The sequence below is a fragment of the Manduca sexta genome, chromosome 12, assembly GCF_014839805.1.
Source record: "Manduca sexta isolate Smith_Timp_Sample1 chromosome 12, JHU_Msex_v1.0, whole genome shotgun sequence".
NCBI classification, from domain to species: domain Eukaryota; kingdom Metazoa; phylum Arthropoda; class Insecta; order Lepidoptera; family Sphingidae; genus Manduca; species Manduca sexta.
Window position 1 is genome coordinate 2,994,914 of NC_051126.1, and position 22,231 is coordinate 3,017,144.

General features: G+C 36.7%; 1 protein-coding gene across 1 annotated transcript in view; it reads right to left on the bottom strand.

The window, feature by feature from the left end:
- The window catches only part of LOC115444836 (protein tweety), a 93,877-nt gene that overhangs the window by 37,519 nt on the left and 34,127 nt on the right, over window positions 1–22,231 (bottom strand). Inside the window, exon 3 of the mRNA XM_037437864.1 lies at window positions 6,356–6,385. The gene's annotated coding sequence lies outside the window, so the exon portion shown is untranslated. The remainder of the gene's footprint in view (window positions 1–6,355; window positions 6,386–22,231) is intronic.

Consider the following 22,231-nt stretch of genomic DNA (forward strand, 5'->3'; position numbering starts at 1 on the left):
TAAATTGTTTAGAATATGCAAAGATTTTCAATTATTTTAGTGGCACATTACAAAATTAATGAAACAATATCCACATTGTGAAAACATTTGAAACAACCAAATTAAAAAGAACATGTATATATTAATTAAATATAAATTAAATATTAGTATATAAAATTTAGAATAGATAGCTTCTAAAAATACTGTTAGCACACGAGTTTTCTGACAGCCTTACGGCATAATATTAAAAAGTCATTGTTTTTCTATACCGGTTACTTTTGACCGCGACCTTGCAAGGTGTTAATCGATGTGGTCGCAAGCGCATGTTGCATGCAATAACCAAATCAATTAGCTTAGAGACTCTTTCATCTTTTTTGAAAAGACTATCATACTATACCATCCTTAGGATTCTGTACCATCATGACACTGTTACTAAGATCCCATCATCGAGATAACCGATCCTTAAAGGGATCTTTTAAACCCTAATAGTTTTCGAGCAAGGTTTCCTACCGTACGTATGTGCAGTCTTAACTAGGTAGAGGTAGTCCTTTACCTCGCGACACTGCCTCTATAACGATTGAAAAATCTAGACACACAAATATCCCCTAACTTTTCTTAATCTTTTGTCAAGGCCCATGCATCTATGATGCCTCTACAATTGCGATGTAGATTACTTACTTCATTTTATATAATTATCTTATTTCATGGTTCTTGAGAGAGTTGTGCACTCGTGAGGAATTGAAAATTTATCATTTTACAATTTTTTATATTATCGAATTGATTTTAAAAACAGCAACACTGTAATTTCTAGACAGATCTTCTCAGGTGAAAACTTTAACTGAATCTAAATAATGTTTAACGTTTTACAGATTCAAATAAATTATTTCATTTAATTTCACTTAACATCACGTGACCCGTCCTAATAGAACATAAGTAGCAAAATGTTCACACTTTCTAATACCATGGGCTCATTGTAATTACAATCAAAACCAAACAAAAGCTTTGTCAAGTCACACGCGTCACAAAGGCCACAATGCGAGTACATGGCGGATCCATTACGGGGGTTCGATTAAATACATTAGCGATACAGAGGTGTCAATGTGAAAGCGACGGGACGCCCACGCGGAATTAATTCATGTACAGTCAGCTACAAAAATAGCTGGACAAATTCAAAATTTCAAATCGCTTCACTTTTGTGTTCTCAGCATTGACTTTGAGTACTTTTTTTCGGGGGGTTGAAGTAGTAGGTATAGGCAATCTTCTCCATGTAATATGTGCACCAAATTTTATCCCAAATGTTTTACGGTTTATACGTTTTTTTTTAAGAGTTCAGCTATATAGCCCCACAGTACCTGATGATGAGTGCAGTAAGTTAACTTCTGCAAATATTTTACCAGATAAGTGATCAATGCCCCTCATCAACATTTACCAGAGACGCTATCGAGGATAATAATAAAAAAACTATATATAGCATATTATAATTATATAGCTGTTTATAAATTAATAGAAACCAAATCTGGTTCACACTAATCTCAACAGACCGACGTAACGTAACTCCATAAAAAGATAAGCGTCCGATAATCCTACTAAACCACGCGATAAATTGTCGAGTGAAATTAAGACACAATAACTCAGGTGGAATTACAAGAGGCGATTAGATCTCGTGATATGTCGTAGGTAAGGCGTTCACCGTCCACCGAGACAGGCCGGGCGCGTGGGCACGTATTTATGTACTAGAACTTATAGATAACTTGTTTACTGATAAAACTATCAGTAGAGATTGGAATGTCGATCGAGTATCGATATCGAGTAGATTTTAATGTCGTTGTTTATGGTAGCTACCATTGATATAGCATGAGCAGGAAAATAAGAAATGTAACTATGATGAGGTCAATTATAGAATTGATTTCTATACAGTAAACGTTAACTTTAAAACGAAAAAGTGCCGCCAGCAAAGGAGGTATTATTGTTCCCTATTCATGCTATACCTATAAATACTTTGGGTTTATATAAACTTTTATTTATGCTACTAATATCTACTAAATTAGTATAAGTATTAACGTATTGCGTGCTTAAAACTGTAATACGCTAATGCATGTGCTACTGGTATACTTTTTTAAACTTACCTCCAAGAACAGTAATCATCTGACTGGACTGACAACTTACACTCTCCGAGATTACAATTTTTTATTTTAAAATTAAACTTTTTCTCATTTTATCGCTGTTTTTATTTTATAGCCTTCGTGGTCATGGGTCGGACATTAATATTAATGTCTAACATTCCCGCAAACATAAGAAATATTTAATTTCTAAGTATCGATACCGTCGTGACGTCACTAGCCAGTTGTGATGTCTGTCTGTTGGTCGTTCCCACCGTGTCATTGATACGTGATTCATATGATTATCGAACTTCAGACTGAAGATTTTTATGTAAATACGGCGTATACAAGCAAGAACGACTGATAAGGTGTAGTCACAACAAACGAACGAGCGCGTTGTTTATAAACTTTTTCAAAACAGTGTTTCATTCGAGCTTTCAACCGGAAGAATATGGCGGTCGTCAAAATAGCGGCAGCAGTGTAGTGACTTGTAAAACACCTCATAGTCCAGGACCAGACTTCTTTAAAAAGATATTATTTTTATAAATATATAGATTATTTTATTTATTTATTCAAAATCCACAGCCCTTAATACTAGAGTGACACAATCTGATAGACATGTTAAGGTCAATAACGTATTTACATTTTGTTTACTACACGTTTAAATAACGTTTAGACTTAATAAGCAAGGTTGGGCAATCCTCAAACGATGAAAGAGTATTAAAAAAATAATCCCCAAAAGACGAGACAGGTAAGTAAATATCTCGCCTTTTGGAAAATGCCACGAGTGTGTATAACAGTGTCTACCCACTTCGTCTATGCGAATTGTGTTCATTGCTATGCAGCGCTATGAAATAATTGAAGCTGTTAGGGTTTCCCCGCAATTATAACCGTTTAAACAATGCAGTAAGTCGTAATATGCATCATACATTTCTGTACTTTCCAAAAATAACTATAAAATTATTTTCCACCCAAACACGTGTGGTTACAATGTTTAATTGCACTACTAAATATCCTTCAAGTGGCGAAAGAAACAAAGTCTCTGTACATTATTACATGAGTAGTAAATGTTAATTTACAAAGAGACATCTTCGTAATCAAAGTATATGTAAAAAAGCATATTTTTTACGACCAAACTTAATCACGATAAAATGGAAACTTTTAATCAATAACCTGATCCTTTTTTTTAACGAATAATGACACCAAACCAATTTCCGCAAGACATTATGCAATTGACAAGCGAACCTTACTCGCACCTAACATGTACTACGGTAACTTTACCAGATGAAGAGCTACAAATTGTAACTTTGCCAACAGATACAATCATGACCAACATAAAGTTGCGAGCCAATCGGCCAAACAAATAAGGATTAACTGCGCATTGAAACTTAGCATTATAAAAAGAACTGAAAGCGGTGTATCGATCGCGTCCGGTTATTCCTCGGAGTGTTACCGACTTCCCGGAACCGGTGCGATGTTCGCGACGTTGGGTGAAATCGTAAAAATGCTCCCGCCAATAAACGCGACCCACAGTTCTTTATTTGAAACTTCAATCGGTCTTCTTACTTTGTCTGTGAGATGAACGGAATTCAGCGATTTGAAATCAATGTTGTCTATTTTGCCCATACAAAAAAAAATTATATTCGATTCTAAAAACAAAAGTTTCTTAGAAACGTTCTTTCCTATCACATCATGGGCCAGATTACCTCTCAAACCTTTAGATCTAGAGTACATGCCCTCAACGTACAACGAAAAAATGACTTACGCCATAATTACGATACACGGATACAGACTTCACAACATCCTATAAATACTGAATATAACCTTCATTCGATACATTAGAAGCAGTACACGCAAAAATACCATCAGCTATTGATCAAACGTAAATGAGGGTGAACGGGGGACTTCGAAACCAATAAAAGTCGCCCCATAGTACAACGTACAAAGGTAACATTATCAAGATGACGATAGCTTCGTTCCGATGATCTTGATAACATTGGCGCGGGGACCGATACGATGCTCGTTCAATTCAACTGGGCTGTGTGCCATCAATACTAGGTATTATAAAATGATGCCTATTGCATTTGAAATAGGACTGCTTTTAAAATGTACAGAGAATACATTTGAACAGTAATATTTTAAATGCAATGGTGTTTGGGTTTTCAGTATATTTAAACGTGTATTCACGTCACATGTTCATTCATTGTGTGCTATAGAAAGTCTGGTGACTGAATTTTAAAACAGTAACAGAGGTTTCTGAATTTTGTGAGAGCTATCAGGTAATTGGGTCACTGGATGGTAATTGATAAAAGACCATAAATATTCACAGTATCGGAGGAGTACTCCGTCGTTGACTTTTGTGGTTGAAATAGACTCTTTCAATCGTAATTCCGACTATTGGATAACAGTCGTATATTGTCATGATGAAGCTTTTTGCGCACTGATATCAATGTAGTGGTATTTTGAACCCTATTTTATTCTATTTAAATCTAATTATCGTTTGACGTATATCGCATAACTTGGCACAGTTGCAATCTTCGTTTGTCTGAAATACGAATGTGTATAGCGGGCACTTAGCAATAAGCCGTAGCAAAGATAGTGAAAGAGTAAAACAACCAATCAATAAAGTCCTGTATTAAACTAAGTCTTAAATGGACACCCACAATAACGCCCTTTATCCCCGAAGAGAAAGGCAGATGCGCAACGACCGCACCCACACTTTGTCGAGGTTATATCTGCCTATTGTGTGATAGGGAGCGAGCCCATCGCGATATTATTGAACACGAATGTGATCAACCACGGGTAATTACCCCCCGAGGCAGTTCTTGCTCGCTCAGTCTCAACAGAAAATGCACGCCCATGCACGTGGGACATTTGTCGCGGCCCCAGGCACGCAGTTAAATGTGTATACCTCATGGTTGCCAAATTCAAATTGAGGCCTATGAGGGCTCGCGAACATGTCCTGGCCTTCTCCCCTCCGCCTATCCTAAGAAGGTTCCTTCCCCTTCCCCACACTTCCTTCCCCAGATATGGTGATATGCGAGGAATCCCAACTTTCCTCTAGTGGATTCCAGTATCCTCTTCGTAGGTTTTTCCCGGAATTGACTGCGTGGTTCGACACCCAAAATAACTACGGGTAACTTATCCACTTACAAAATTCTATTGACGTACATAAGAATCGAATTCTGTACCTTTAGTTTCACATCACATATCCACCACCATTCCCATCGGACAATTGTAAGATTTGTGATAAATAAATATTTATTTTTAAATGCAATTCAACCCTTCACTGGCAGGCGATGTGCCATCGTACAAAACGTTTAGACACGTCTGGGCCGATTTAGCCTCACAGCTGGGCACGCGTGGTCTATATCCGGCGTGGGGTTAACGCCCGTGGCCTTGCCGTGGCTCAAATGACCGACAACCCTGCACGCTGGCCTTGAGACGTGTCAAAACGAATGTTAAGAAAGGAAGGGTCTAAGGGTTGTTATAAATTAATAAAGGATTACCGATTTAACCGTGCCGGGCCCGTGATTATCCTACTATATTTACATGTGGAAAATTGACTCATTACATAATGACTAATTACGGAAATTGTCCAGAATTAAACAAACATCAAAAGCAACAAATATAGAAAAATATTTAAATGAATATTATCTGCAAATAAATAAACTTTGAACTCTCAAACCACTTGATAAAAACATCCTCATAATGTATACATTTCGTACTGTATACAAATGATGTATCTATACCTAATATATGGAAATGAGTCAATATTTATGTATAATAATAAATAATATCAACCCTGTATTATATGCTGTCCCACTGTTGGGCATAGGCCCAACCTCCTCCTCTACTACTGAGAGGGATTAGGCCTTAGTCCAGCACGCTGGCCTAGTGCGGATTGGCCGACTTCACACATCCTGCAATTCCTATAGTAAACTTCTGAGGTATGCAGGTTTCCTCACGATAATTCGCTAAGAATGCACACGTAATTTTAGAAAAGTCAGAGGTGTGTGCCCTTGGGATTTGAACCTGCGGACATTCGTCTTGGCAGTCCGTGCCACGCCCAACTAGGCTATCGCCATTTTTTATTATATTTATTAATTTATGTACCTTCGATGCTAAACCGCTAACACTATAATGATGATAATTACTAAATAAGTAGATAGTGTAAAATGTAAAGATGACTACACTTCTAATTATCCCGGAAAATACGCACAGACCGAGCCGCGGACAAATGCTACCAGGTTTATGATGTAAACAAATAAACTCACCACAAGTGGAGGTGCACACGCGACTCCAACCTGGAACAAAGCGCATGATTCATTGCAGAGTATTGCGTGTAAATTACAAAAGAAGTAAATTAATAACTGTACTAATTTGCACACGGACGTTTGTAAAAATATTTGATTGCTTTTAGATAATATAAAACGTTTATAGACGAAAATTGACACATAAATACGCATACAAGATATATGAGACTAAAGAACACAGGAGTTTTATTCTAGGAAGTTAATTCACGCGGGTGAGGCCGACAAAAAAATTATCTGCCTGGTAAAATTGTTACCACTAACCGGCTGACGGTGCCCGATAACTCACCTTTTAAATCGGCGGAATTACAAAAATGTAATTTTGGACACGGTTCCTCGCGTAAATAAGATGAGCTCTTAAAATGATCTTTTCAAAATTCATCTCCTTGCAAAGTTATTCAGATGCTACAGAAAATCCCTATGGCTACAAACAACAATTCCAATACATTGTTTTTAATCAGATTATAAACTGTATTTGCGGTTCTTCTGAACAAGAATAAATTAATAATGTCAATAAAATGTTTGTTTTGAAATTAATTTCCGTTTTCGCGGTTTTGATCGCGAATATAATAAACGCTTAATTATAATGTGCAACAATAGCGTCCTAGCATTATTGTCTATACATTATGTTTAGGTAACTACAAAAATAACTAACATTTATTGAGGGTAACAACAACTGGATGCAGTCATGTCGATTGGATCTGATCAATATTGCCAGAGTTTATTTAGCACGTTGAAACAAACAAATATTTCAATTTTATATATCTTTCTCTTTATACTTTACATCCAAAGACTACCTCCCAATGTCTTATTTACAATAGTATTGCCAAATACCATTACAAAAAATAACCCATCGTAAGCCTGAACGACTTGAACGACAAACATCTTGCCCAGAATCAACACGACAAATGCAATCCACAATACATCCAATAAACTATGTAAGTCTGTATTCCTCACAACGCGGTTTATTAATATTATAATGTTATTACAGAAAGTCGCGGCCGGGGTCGAAGTGCACGTCAAGGCAATACAAACAACCTCACGGGTCGACGGCCCTTCACGTCGTAACACGGTTGTACCCTAGTAGTACGTTATCGGACGTTTTAACAACTGTAGAAATTAACCGAACGGTAATTACTATTCTAACCACGATGATGTAGTGTCTGGAAGCTTTTTTATTAAACCAAGGTAACAATACATTGTATTCCAAATAAAATATTGAACGTCGCGTCCTTCAAGTTGCCAGAATTATGGCGCGTCTTATTATATGTCTAACGACTCACCAAACCCCAGTATACACCTCGAACAATGAGTAAAAACTTTTAACACTAATTAAAAAAAAAATGATTCTCATTCTGCTCACATAACACTTCTGTATACTCCAAACGTCGACAGAAATTTACAGTGGTAAAAAACATAATTTCTGGATGATGGTTTCTAAGCATGAGTGCCATCTTTGTCTTATGACTAATCATGTGAAAAAAGCAATTACTTATAATAAAATCACATCACATAGTCACATGACACATACCAAACTCCACAACACCAAATCAAACCAGTCATGCAATTCATTTAATCAAAAACACGCGACCGTTCCGACCGACAAAAAGAACATAAAAACCAAAGCAAAAGAGAATACCACTTTTCCGCCGTCATCACAATTACTTTTTTACAATACAGTCGAAAACGAAATTGATTTTAAATATTCCACCGTTCTTGCTTCGGTACAAATTGTTTATTCAAGATACGGTCGGACCTTCGCAACGGCTGTCTGTGGGGCAGTTTCTGTGGGTATATGTATTTTTATGTTTACTGCTCTTTTTTGTATTTTGGTTTTAGTATCATATGTTATAACATTGATTTAAGAAATCTATAAATAATAAAACTGTTACTTGAATTAGTCCACAAACTAAATATAAATAAAAACATAGAAAATGAACTGCAGCCTTGTAACGAATAGCAATAGAACCTAGAGTCTAGACTATTGTAAGAGTAAAAACGAAGGCTACAAACAATTCAAAAATGTTACGAAACGTATATTAAGTTAAATTATAAGCTATTGTGCAGATTAACAAGTATTGACAAAGAAATATATTATTTAAAAAAAATGGAAAGCTGCAGCTTTTTGTATATTGCACCAGAGTAGCAACGTCACTAATCATAAAAAGATAGAAATAGCGTATGCAGTGGTAAATTAGACGGTTTAAAAACGAATTAAGCCCGTCCAATCTGAAGATGCGGAATTAAAAAAAAATCAAAGGAATGATTGTAATACATCGTTATATCACTAGGGACGTTACAATAGTATAAAGACTCAACTAGAACTTAAACAGTAGGACCTAGCAATACAAGAAATTGTCATTTACACGGCGCTCATTATCCTAAAACTAGAAATGTTAAGCTCAATGGACAGGCTTCAAAATTTTTATCCTAACTAAGCCTGATATACTTATGTCATGTTATGCACGCACGATTCAATCAGCAAGCAGTTTTAATATTTAACGAGGTGCTGCAGCGCGGCCATCGATTCAGTATCGATTACTGGGCACCTCAACAATCGCAGCTGTTGCGGTTTCCCCAACACTGACTGTGCACACCGAACCGTGCTATGAGATAAAAAGCCCTACGGTTACTAATTTATTGTATATCTTAGTGTTCCTAATGCTATTATTACAGTATGATAGTATTTGAGTCTTTGAGATATTACATATTACATGCATGATGAGAAGCGGAAAGGAAAATCTAAGCAACGCCTTTGATGCTCGAACCGGAACAATGTTTATGAAAACTTCGGATCACATGATTTATATGCTCTTAAAAAGAAATTAACAACAAAAGATTTAAACAAGTCGTAGTGAAAACTTGGCGGCAGTCCTGTTAAGATCGAGGCACGAAGAGGACGGCTGACAGGATATTCTCTGAACAAGGCCAAGGCGAGTGGGGAAGTGATTACGAGGGGTCGACCTCAGGATCTACGTCAACTAAATCGTTTACATCCTGATCTGGCCTGTCTTCCAGCTGGTGGAAAAAACAAAATATAATAAACTTAGAAATCAATTATTACCATATTGTTGTTTATAGAACAAAGGTATATGTCTAAGTAATATGATTCACAGCAATGCAGCATCCTGCGACAAATAAACATTATCGTGTGGGAAAATCTAGGCTTACTGTATACGTTGGGCTGAATTTAGAATAAAAAAGAAAGTCATCGTTTTTGCTCGGGAGACAAACGGTAATGAAGTTTCAAACAAAGAAACACTGGCTGAATTTCGTTTAAAACTTTAGAAACGGAAATAAAGGACCACCCAAACCCTGAAACAGAACTTTTCCTTCATCACAACGTCGCATTGCAGTCGCTGAGGTAAATTGATTCAAGACAGCGGAACGTGGAGCGCATAGCCGGGCTCGGTGTGACCGACGCCCGGAATCCATTGTCAGCGCGGGCCAATTACATTGCGCAAACTTTTTGCATCGACCGTTCTAATGGCGCCACAGACCACGTGAACCGGCAAAAACTTGTTGAACCAAAACTCACTTTAGATAATAATTGCAAAATGGGACTAGAGAAAATATTGTAAAACGCAACTCAGTTGACGCCTTGGGAATTTTATTTTCACGTCATTGAGCAAAAAGGTACATCTTACAAATGATACTTTTTGAACACACTGCGTATAATCCCATTCTCTAAAATCTACTCTGTCGTATTCCTGTTCAATAAAAGTAATCTTGTTACGATTGCTGTGTGCGTATTTCTACTTCAGTTACCGAACATTACCGAAGGGTTAAATTGATTGCGTTCAGCAAGTCATTCCAAACATGCAATTTCAACTCGTCTGCATCGCCTCTGCGAATCAAATTGGAACCGGCGAGCAGATGTACACGGAATCAATCCCGGTACACTAAGAAAACGCACAGGACCACTCGAGCGACCAAAAAATTTGGAAGCAGATGGGAAAGGAACTGGTTCGTGGCATGGTTCGATCTTTTCCGGCAGTTGGCGTCTTTCAAATACAATAAGAAATACTGGGCTGAGACGAAATATGAGAGATTCAATTCCCTCAAAAGGATATCATTGGAGCTTGATAAATATTTTTACGTGTTATAGTGTTATGCAACTTAATACTCGTTTTTCAAATGGGATAGGGAATCAAAAATACTGACCCCTGAGTGTGTTTTGGTACATGATGTTAATAGTTGGATACTTGAAATGTTGTCCATGGGCCGAACTCATCGTTATCTGCAAGTGATGCATTTGTTGGTTATTCAAACCTCTGTAATGTTGATAATGCGTGTGAAGTTAATTTACATACAAACAAGACAATAATGAACTAATAACATTTTATTATTATTTCCATTTGAATCCATTTTCATTAATTAGACAGCCTAAAACCTAACATGCCAAAGTGCCGTGCATAGTTAAGTATTATCCAGAGATTTGTAATTCAAACTAACGCTTTGTTATATAATTAGCTACTGCCAAGCAAGTGATATAGCCATCTCGTCATTTAGTTCCACAAAAAATACTCTTGGACGCGTGCTCACTAGCTCTTCACGTTAAGATATCTATTGCAATTCAATTTCACTGCCTTTTCAACAACTACAAAAACCGCACCCTCATTACCGGCTCCCATTAACGACTAAATCACAAACAATTCGCAACTTTTCGTTCACAATGGCATTCTTTTATTCATTTTTTACTTTCAAAACTGAATACGACAATGGTGGCCGAAACTGGGCGACCATCGGTCCGTCAGTCAGGCGACCTCATTCCATCAGTCCAGGTGATCTGTTGCTAGAGTTTAGAGCTGACAAGTTGATGGATTACTCGGATATTGTTGCTAAAACTGGAGTGGCCAGGTAACTGAGAACCTTTGTCCAATACGTTTCTTTAGAGAGTGATAGTAATTTATTACAATACTTTATTTAAAAAGTTAGTTTATCGTATGCAATCCGCCGGTCCATTTTTGCCGCCGAGCTCCAATATCTATTTCTATACCCAATCGACTCTTGGCGTACTATTAATTAGACGTGTTTCGGAGCCAGCTCAAGAAACAAATTACCTTTACTATTTGTTTATTAAAATAAAACATTAATTATATCCTTGGTTTGTATAAAAACCACTGGACTTATTAATGTTTTAACATGCAAATGCAGTACCATAACGCGATATTTGAAAAGTGTTGTTAGGAGCGTTCTCGAAAGGTTTTAGAAGCAACATGCATACCGAATTCGAGGACGGTTTAATTTTGAATGTCAGGAATAGTTAACACACTAAAATTATTAATTCTCAATCAGGGATAAGATCCTTGAACATCGATTTAATAGGCTAAATACGTTGTTTATTGTTTAACTAACAAAAATACAATGATTTCAATCTATTTGTAATAATGATTTTCTCACACGTGTTCAAGATTTAAGATTTTATCCATCATAACTTCTATTGTAGGAACCAAACACGTACCAAGCTATACTAACGGATACACGAGTTCCACTTAGTGTTTAAAGTTAACATCCGATGGATATTGCGTGTGTTGCCGGTGGCCACCGCGCTACAGTTAATCAATTTCATGACTTACAGCCTACCACCCGCCGTCTACCCCCTTGTAGAATAACAACTGAAATACTTAAGTGATAGAGCGACGCCGTTCACTATTATGTATATGGAATAACTTCAATAACGGAATAACTTCAATCAATAGGTTGGTGGTAGGAAATTTATATGCGCCGCGATAATGACTACTGAACATAACGTGAAAAATCCGCGATAGTGGCTCACGTAAGTGTGTCACGATCCAGAATCGACCTGTATATATTTGGTTTCAAACGGCCCGGCATAATTGTATCAACTGGCGAGGGGCAATCGTCTCTCGTCAGTCGACATTCTATTTAGACTCTACTTCACTTACCAACAGGAGCAGAGAAATGACTTTGCCGTGCCGAATAAAAATAGTACAAGTAATATGACAGAAAACCAGCCTGAAGTTAGACATTCCCAGCATTGAGATGGTCAGTAACATAACTCCAAACAAAAACACCCTCTAATCTCTATCACAGATGCTTAAAAACAACACAGGCAGGATAAAAAAGAACCATATTAAATTTACGCCACGTACATTCAGTCAAATATGGCCAAAAGCATTTATATTATAGGATGGAATGTGAGCGACGTAAATTCCGACGTAGAGCCAAAGCAAAGTTGTAAAGTCATTAAACCAAGCACGCGATAATACAAACTCGATACTATTTAATCACATAACATAAAAACCGGGGACCTTGAGTCAACCTTTTAATATTCTACATAAATGAAACATGTTCAAACTAAAATAAACAGAGATAGCCTAGTGGTTGTTGAACAAACTTTTAAAATAATTAAATCCTCTATTTTTAGAGCACGAAGCTCACACATTAATTATCAAATTATCACTTTAGATGGCGACGAAATATACGTGTATCTAATTTAATAATTCTGTAACATAAATCTATGGTATTAAAGTCTATTAATCTGCATTTCGTCTGAGTGGCTGAAAGACTAGCTCGTCGTAAACATAACCCGAGCCTAACAATATAATACGTTGTATTATTTATGTTAATAAGGTACATCGTCTCGGAACAATACCATTAATTTACCAACCAGACGAATAAATCTCCAACCTTGTAACAATTTTTCAAGTCCGTACTATATTATATAGCTCTCAGAATATGAGCATTATCAACGTAACAAATAAAACTGAGATTCGTATCGCGTGTGTGAATTCCAAAAACGGCATTCAAACGTAAATCAATAAGAATATTGTTGAATTCATGAGAAATTTAGATTTCGTTATAACTGACAAGCTTGTTTGCTTATTATATTTGGACCTTGTTTCATTCCTTACTAACTAACTCATGGATGCTAGTCATTGATTACTTACTTTAAAGAGCCTCCACTTCCTTCTTTACCTTCTCTACTACTGCGCCTTACTATAAATGCTAAAAAGCAAGCATAAAATACACCTTTAACAATTAGTAACAAAATGAGTAAATTCACAAGATATCCTCATCACGTATAACTTAGAATTAGATATAGCAACACTAAAACATGAGATGCCTGTGTGAATAAGGTAGTTGACTACTTTTATTTTTTAATACATAAAGCAAAAATATATGTTGTTCAAAAATTAAAGATTTTTTTCAATATTTATTGCAATAATAAATTAGTTAGAAATCATTGATATTTAGTGGAAGAGGTAACTGTTAAATAACAATAATAGCAAACCGTGACGTACCAACTGTCACTGGCCATAAGGTTGTTTGCGTGGGAAAGAAATAGCGCGATAACTCCGACATGCCCACACATTTGCTCAAAACAATATTCCACATATGACTAATTGCTTCATTTTTCAACCAATAGATACTGATTACATAGAATTCCTTTTTCATATTATTTGCTGTTGTATATGTATATAATATAATGCACAAAATCCAAAATAGCAAACTACCCTATTCCCACAATGACTCAGTTCCACGCAATAACCTACATCAAACACACACCACCACAACACAAGCGTATATGTATACAATAAAATAATAAACCCATCACCAAACAACCAAATTCGGTTACATCGGTAAAACAGCGTCCGCAACTATTGCGTACACTGAATTACAACAGCGGACCCACAGACCCAGCCTAGCAGGACAATAGATAGTTTGTATACAACTCTGTATACTGTATACATGACCATTGTGTGATACAATAATATTTGGCGGCTATTGTGGACTCCTTTAATGAACTCCGCCGGTTAAACAATAAGATGTATGTGGGACATGCGACCGTATACAAGCAGACAGAAATGCCACAGAATAGTAATAGATATTGATACTATACATATAAATATATTAATAGGTACACAAAGTAATAAATGCATAAGCATTGCTTTCATTCTAACAATTATTTAATGAAAACAGTTCTATATTCCCGAAGAGTCATGAAGCGTCACTGCTCGTGTCCAAAACTTACATACCCACGAGGCTACGGGTCGAATATAAAACTACCTTTATTTAAAGTCGGTTAAAATACGTGCATTGCCGATACTGGCTCACAGGAGCTGCAGGCGTGTGTAGAAGCGGGATCGTCTCGTAATTATTTACAGTCATTTAGCAATAATCTGGGCCGAAGGGGTACCGTTCGGAGCACGTAACTGAATCAAGATAGTGCTATAAACCTAAGGATTATAGCAACGACGGGTGAAGGATGTTTAGCAATATGCCAATACGTAATAAAACCTTACCAACTCGTACCTATTGTTACAGATCTAAAAAGGATTATACAAGGATAACCAAGGAAGATGACACTTAAGTCATGTGATCGTGTTTATTGTTGACAATATTTCTTCATAAAACATTTTTAGTGTATTTTTTATTCTAAGAATACAAAGAGGAAAACTAAAGTCTTGGTTTAAGGATAAAAGTTATAAGAACAACAAAACCATTTTTGGTGCAACCAACGTTGCATATACAAATAAAGATGACTTCATCAGGTAATTAGAGTTTCATATAAAATAAAAACAAAATCATAATTGCTCTTATGCATGTCGTGTTTTTGTGTCCATCGAAACAGAAACGCCGGGTCGCATTATATTCACACGATAAAAAAAGCAATGAAACCGGTACAAATGCTGGCAATGTTTTTAAACGGAATATTCATGATCCTAAAATGTATTTTTGTAATTATGCACAACGATGAAAAATATGGCCATGGTAACAATCGCATTAAGATCCTTCGTATTGTGGGAATGAGGAACCACAATATTGATACACTATCAAATACACGTAACATATGGACTATTCATTTTATCATTTATAGATAGAACCAGTGACCTCTTGTTCGCAATCTGTATTAATTTATAACCTGAATGAATGTTTCGAAGCCTTAATCACAGAGTAACTTTCCTTTCTCCTTACACTTTTTATCGTAATTCTTATATCTTACCCCAAAGTTCTGTCCCTTTTTTACTTCGTTCGCATCAGTTTTAGACAATCATAACACTTTTTGAACTTGTAACCAGAACTCTTGTGACCCCTGACCCAGTACTTGACCGAATACATCAAACCCATTCGCAAACTTGAATATCCACATAAAGTTGTAAGCATAACTGCACTTTGTCTCATTGTTAACTTTTAACCCGTTCTCGGCTTTTATGTTCCCTAAAAAGACCAAACAAGCCAATTCTTAAACAGCTTTAAAGGAACAATTGTACAAAGTCTTGTAGAACACACGGGACACACGAAAAAGGGTGTGGAGGAAATACTTAAAGAAAGGTTACGACGCATTACACGAATAAAAAATAAGCCATTATTCACACAAAATGTCAGCCGCGAAGGATGTTTGCTGGCACCCTCGTACGAGATTCAACAAAAGGAACGCACGTGAGCATTTTCGCAGACTTCTGAGATATTTTTAAATGAATCCAAGGTGACATGCAATAAGAGACTTAACTAACACCGCGTAGAGTAGATTTTTGAACGCTGACAACGAAAGACACATACTCCAAAAAAGATACGCATGGCTATTCCAAGTCAAAGTTCAAACTACCTAGAATGCAGCACGTGCTTTGTATTCCCAAAGTTGAACCTTAAGATTCTGACGCTATAGTCCTTTTTGGTATGGGAGGGCAATAGGTGAGAAAGATTTTTTTCGCCGTCGTGTGTCACATTGTCGCCAGTTGGCAGCGTCTGGCGCGAAGCAGAATTCTTGTCTTGTTTATAGGTGACGAGGTTTCGGCCGTCCATTGTGTAGGGATGTGTACAGCCTATATGCGTCATTTAGACTTTTTTACAATTATACAATATTGAAGTTTATTTTTATTGTACCCGTATAATATTCTTATCGAGTTTTTCAAAGCCGAATTTGTTGGTACTACTCAAACAATCCGAAACACCAACAGTGTTTCTGTAATTTCATTAAGGCTTAGTATCTTCAGTGTTCGACATTTTCCACTGTTTTTACACCACATGGTTTCAATTTCATTCTCATTGATTATAAAGTCTCCCAATGTTACATTCAAATCTACATCTAAATTCTTCGTAAGCTTTGTTTTCAAAAACTCTCAGTAGCTTCTTCATAAACTTCCATTTATATCGTACTCAATAATTAGCTATCGATCGTCCTAATGCCATGTCATTTGTGACATTTGTCTGTCACCATTTCAACTGTGAAAATGTACTGTCAGAAAGCAGCTGCCGTCGTCAGCTGTTGATTACAATTAGAATGTGCACGCGACGTAACAATTACCAGTTGAAGTGGCTTCCCTAAATATTAGAATAACACGCAAATGGAATATTTTAAAAGCACATTAGTCTAGTATTCTTTGACTAAAGCTTCGATCAGTGTAGTAATATTCTGGTAATTTTAACTTTTGAGTAATATATTCTAGTGGATGATGAGAACAAGGGCATTCAAGTTTTTACATAACTTAATGGTGAAATCTGCCTACTAAGAGTACCAACACCATGTATTAAAGGGCTGAACGGTGCACTGACACTACTCCTCTCTCATAGTACCTCCGAAATAATCATTTATATGCCAATTATTTAAATGATATTCTGTGAAGACATCGGTCTAGTATACTCTATGGTACGCGTTTCTGCTTTAACTTAAACTACTCTGCCTTAACTTAAACTACTTTTTTCAATATTAACTATCCATTAAATGGTAAATAATCTTTTGAAAATATCATATCAAATTGTTTAATTTTTATTAGTTCATTATTTGGAAGCGCGGACAGATTCGGCTAAATTAATTTACACACAACACACATAAATATATATATAGTATGTATTCGAATATAAAATCTTTTCGGTGGGGGTAAAAGAAACTGTCAAATATTATTAAAAAAAAAGAAGAATGACATGATTATTGAAGAAAAAACTACTATCGGAGTCGGCAAAGAGAATTATAATTTATAAATCGGAACAAAAAGGGCTCCCGGGAGCATATGCATTAAGAAAAAGGAAATTGAGGTGAGTTTGTTTAGCTATATATTAGTATGTATGTATAAGACCACACAGGATCGAGAAGTCCGCACGTTGGCCGAAGAAAAATTTATGTATTACCATCTATTACATAACATTTGGTCCTTCGAGCCGGATATACTGGTTTTTAGCGGCTTCCGCTGATGTGCGGGGTTCTCTTTCTGTACAAAGAAAACACTATCGGTTCCTTCTAGAAGTATTCTGGCGGTGTATGAATACTTTGATAAGGTAATATTTATTCGTGGTTATGCGGATCATAAACACGAATAATATATATATTGCGGATTTTGCGGATAATATTGTTTAAAGTCATATTTTTGCAGTGATAGCTGCCATTTCTCTTTTCACACTTCACAGAGAAACTCATAATATTGCGGTAGGGCTACACATATATTTATTTCGTTTCCCTTATTATAATATGACATACATTACGTATCCAAAAGATACATTGCACACTCACAACGAAATTGATTTGGTCTAGTCTGTGTACGTTTCTTTGTGGAAGAATTGATATTTGTGTAAGTGGTCTAATATACATATATTTTGTGCGGTTATGCGGTTTTAGGGATTATATTAATATAAAACGCAAATAATAATTTATTTTTATGGTGACATTTTTTTATTTGCGTGTCTGACAATTGTATGTCAGAAAAGTATTTGAAAAGCGATTTTCTCTTGTCGCTTAGCGGTCTAGCGGTTGGTGCGGTATAATTTCATAGTGTGGTGTGATCTTGGACGCGGGTTCAAATCCACCTGAAGTATTTGTATTCCTTGCTTTTGTATAACAATATAGATATTTTATTGCGGGCCTCAAATTGTCTGAGGGAGTATTCTTTTATTTTAATATTTAATAATTTTAAATTTCCTTAAATGCCTCCTAAAAATCAACTAAGACTTTTAAAAGTGAAGTATGATACAGCGTTATTAAATTTAAACAAACTTCACGAGATTTCACAGTCAGGGCTATGTACGGAGGGAGAAAGAAGTGAATTCAAAATAAGATATGCCGATTTGGAACACATTTACACGGAATTCACTTCTAGTCATATGGAGTACCTAGCTAACTTGGAGGATGAATTTGAAATAGAAGAGTTTACCCAAAAATACATGGTATATAACCAAAAATATTATGATGTGAAACGGAAGTTTTTAGATTTATTTCCTGAGGGCAGCTGTCGGTCTGAATATGGCACTGCTTCTTCCACAGATAGGAAAAGGAACGAGCATGCCATTTTACCAAAAGTTCGGTTACAAACCTTTAACGGGAAATTAGAGGAATTTACATCTTTTATGGAATTATTTGAATCATTGGTTGGTAAAGATCCAAAATTGTCTGATACTGAGAAATTATATTACTTACTGGGGTCTCTTGATGACGAGCCAAAGAGTCTTACTAAGCATTTGTCCGTCACAGGTGAGAATTATTCAATAGCTTTGGATTTGTTGAAAAGACAATATGGTAACAAACGAGCATTAGCCGATAAATTGTTACATAATTTGTGGGCAACGACTAGGGTTATCAATAATTATTCTTCTTTGAAACAATTTCTTAACACTTTGGTTGTGAATACAAAAGGGTTAGAAAAATGAATTTCCCTGTATCGGAGTGGTCTTATCTTTTATTCTATATAAATTTTCAAAAACTTGACTCTAGTTTGAAAAAACGTTTTGAAGCGAGGTTATCTAATAAGGAATTGCCTGATTTTTCTGATTTGATTCAGTTTTTGGAGAAGGAAGTTAGGATCTTAGAGTCTAGTGGCGATGGTCAAAGCAGTAAAAGTGGCTCTGTGAATTCTCGGACACACCATGCCACGTTTGTAGGTGAACCAATGATGGTTTGCAAGCTATGTAAGCAAGGAAGTCATCATTTATCAAAATGTGTGAAATTTTTAGCATTGAATCCACACCAGCGGAAGGAGCATGTAAAAGAATTTCGGCTTTGTTTTAGGTGTTTAGGGAAGCACAGTATTGATCAGTGCGTATCGAGTTGGTCATGTTACAAATGCAATTCTAATAAACACTACTACCTTATCCACTTTGATTTGCGGCCGGTGGTTACAGCAGGGGACGTGTTAGGGGTTCCACGATCAGGTGGTGGACCACATTCACCAAGTGCTAATGAAAATCGGGTAGTTGCACACAAATTGGACACTAGTGGTGAAAAGGCTACTTGTACCACAGCTAGGGTAGGGGGACCTGTTAAAGATCATCATGGGGTAACTGCGTCAGCAGTGGATGATGATATAGCTTTATCTGTCTCTAACATAAATAAAAACTATAGGCGGACAGTGCTACTAGCAACATCTATAGTACGTGTCATGGACAGATATGGGGAGTACCATGAAGTTCGTGCGCTACTAGATGGGGGTAGTCAGACTACATTTATCACCGATACCGTTGTTAAAAGGCTTGGATTAAAACGATTTAAGTCCAATTCTATTTCGGTAACGGGTTTAGGGGAGGACTTGTGAGTGATTGTAGAGGAGGCGTAAATTTGGTTATGTGTTCTAAATATTCGGAACATCCTAGATTGGTAACAAGGGCAATAGTATTAGGCACTATCACTCATAACCTGCCGACTCAAACTCTGTCTCAAAATTTTGCGGAATGGTATAGAGGTATCTATTTAGCGGATGACCAATTCTTTGTTAGTCGAGCGGTTGATATTTTAATAGGTGCCGATCTCATGGGTGAAATCATGATTGGTGATTGTGTGAAAGTTAATGATTATTTGCCACGCGCAATGAATACGGTGTTTGGTTACGTATTGATGGGTCCAGTAACCCATAAGGTTTCTCAATGTGATGAGCGGTCTCAAACATTTTTCGCGGCATATGTTACCACAAACCAGATTTTGGAAAATTTCTGGGAGGTGGAAGATATACCGGAATCGGTATTAGTTAATCCTGAAGATGCGGATTGCGAAAATAGGTTTCGTGAAACGCATCAACGGGATCAAACGGGGAGATATATAGTGCGGTTACCCTTTTAGACGATAAACCTGAATTTGGGGGATTCAATTTCGATAGCCAAGAAACGGTTCATGGTTATGGAAAGGCGGTTAATCTCGAATGAGGCATTGCGGGAAAAGTATATTGCATTTATGCGAGATTATGAAAAATTAGGGCATATGTCTATCTGTGATCGGCAGCCAGAGGACTATGCAGAAGGTAAAGGGTACATTATACCTCATCACGGTATTTTTAAGACAAATGCGGATAAAATTCGTGTGGCTCGGCATGCCATTCGGAGTCGAATTTTTAAGCATATATCGCGTTTCAGGTATAAGGCTAGGCCGGATGAGCCAGTTATGTCTGCATTACCAAGTGACAGGGTAAACACAACTGGTATATTTCATACAGTGCAAACAGATTTGAAGAAAAAACTACTATCGGAGTCGGCAAAGAGAATTATAATTTATAAATCGGAACAAAAGGGGCTGGGAGCATTAAGAACAAGGAAATTGGGGTGAGTTTGTTTAGCTATATATTAGTATGTATGTATAAGACCACACAGGATCGAGAAGTCCGCACGTTGGCCGAAGAAAAATTTATGTATTACCATCTATTACATAACATTTCAAAAATGTTGAAGGCATATTTGTGTGTTTTTGTCTGCTCTGCAACCAAAGCGGTGCATTTGGAGGTTGTTGGAGACTTGACAACAGAAGCGTTCGGAGCTGCGTTGACGCGTTTCACATCTCGGCGCGGACTCCCGAGTGTGATACGTTCTGATAATGGTACTAATTATGTAGGGACAAACAAACACCTCAACGAGGTTGACAAGTATCTTCGGAATAGGGAAGTTGAGAATAGTCTTAAGAATTTTGCAGCCAAGAGTAGTATTACTTGGTTATTCAATGTGCCTTCGGGACCTCACTTCGGGGGATTGTTTGAAGCGGCTGTCAAATCTGCAAAAACCTTATTAAAGCGGATGATCGGGGAGCAGGTTTTGACTTATGAGGAATTGACGACAGTGTTCACAAGAGTTGAAGCAGTACTCAACTCTCGCCCACTATGTCCTCTATCAAATGATCCTACGGATCTCGAAGTGTTGACCCCAGCACATTTCTTAGTCGGCAAGTCATTGCTTTCTGTGCCTGAGTATAATTTCGAACACGTAGTTAATACGCGGTTGGGACGTTTTAGATTAGTTCAGGCTATAGGTCAACGTTTCTGGAAACAATGGAGTGACCGTTACCTACACTGTCTCCAGAATCGTAACAAATGGACAACGCCGGTTGATCCACCTAAAGTAGGGGACCTCGTTTTAATAAAAGAGGAGAATGTCCCTGTCCTTAAATGGAAGAGAGGGAGAGTTTTAGAACTTTTACCTGGGATTGATGGGGTTATCCGAATTGTCAGGTTAAAGACTGCCTCAGGGAATTTACTGAGGCCTGTAGTAAAAATTGCGAAGTTGCCGCTGGATTAGTTTCCAGTGATAAAGATTTTTTTTTTTTTTTTTTTCTTTCCATTCCGATGCTTTAATGGTTAATTACTTATTATATTTATATTGCGTGCTTATGTTTTCGAATGTTAGTATAACTTTCAATGAAAGGGGCTTGTTGTGTTATTTGATAAAGGCTTTTCACAGCCTTTCTCGGGCGGCGGGATGTTTAATTTTTATTAGTTCATTATTTGGAAGCGCGGACAGATTCGGCTAAATTAATTTACACACAACACACATAAATATATATATAGTATGTATTCGAATATAAAATCTTTTCGGTGGGGGTAAAAGAAACTGTCAAATATTATTAAAAAAAAAGAAGAATGACATGATTATTGAAGAAAAAACTACTATCGGAGTCGGCAAAGAGAATTATAA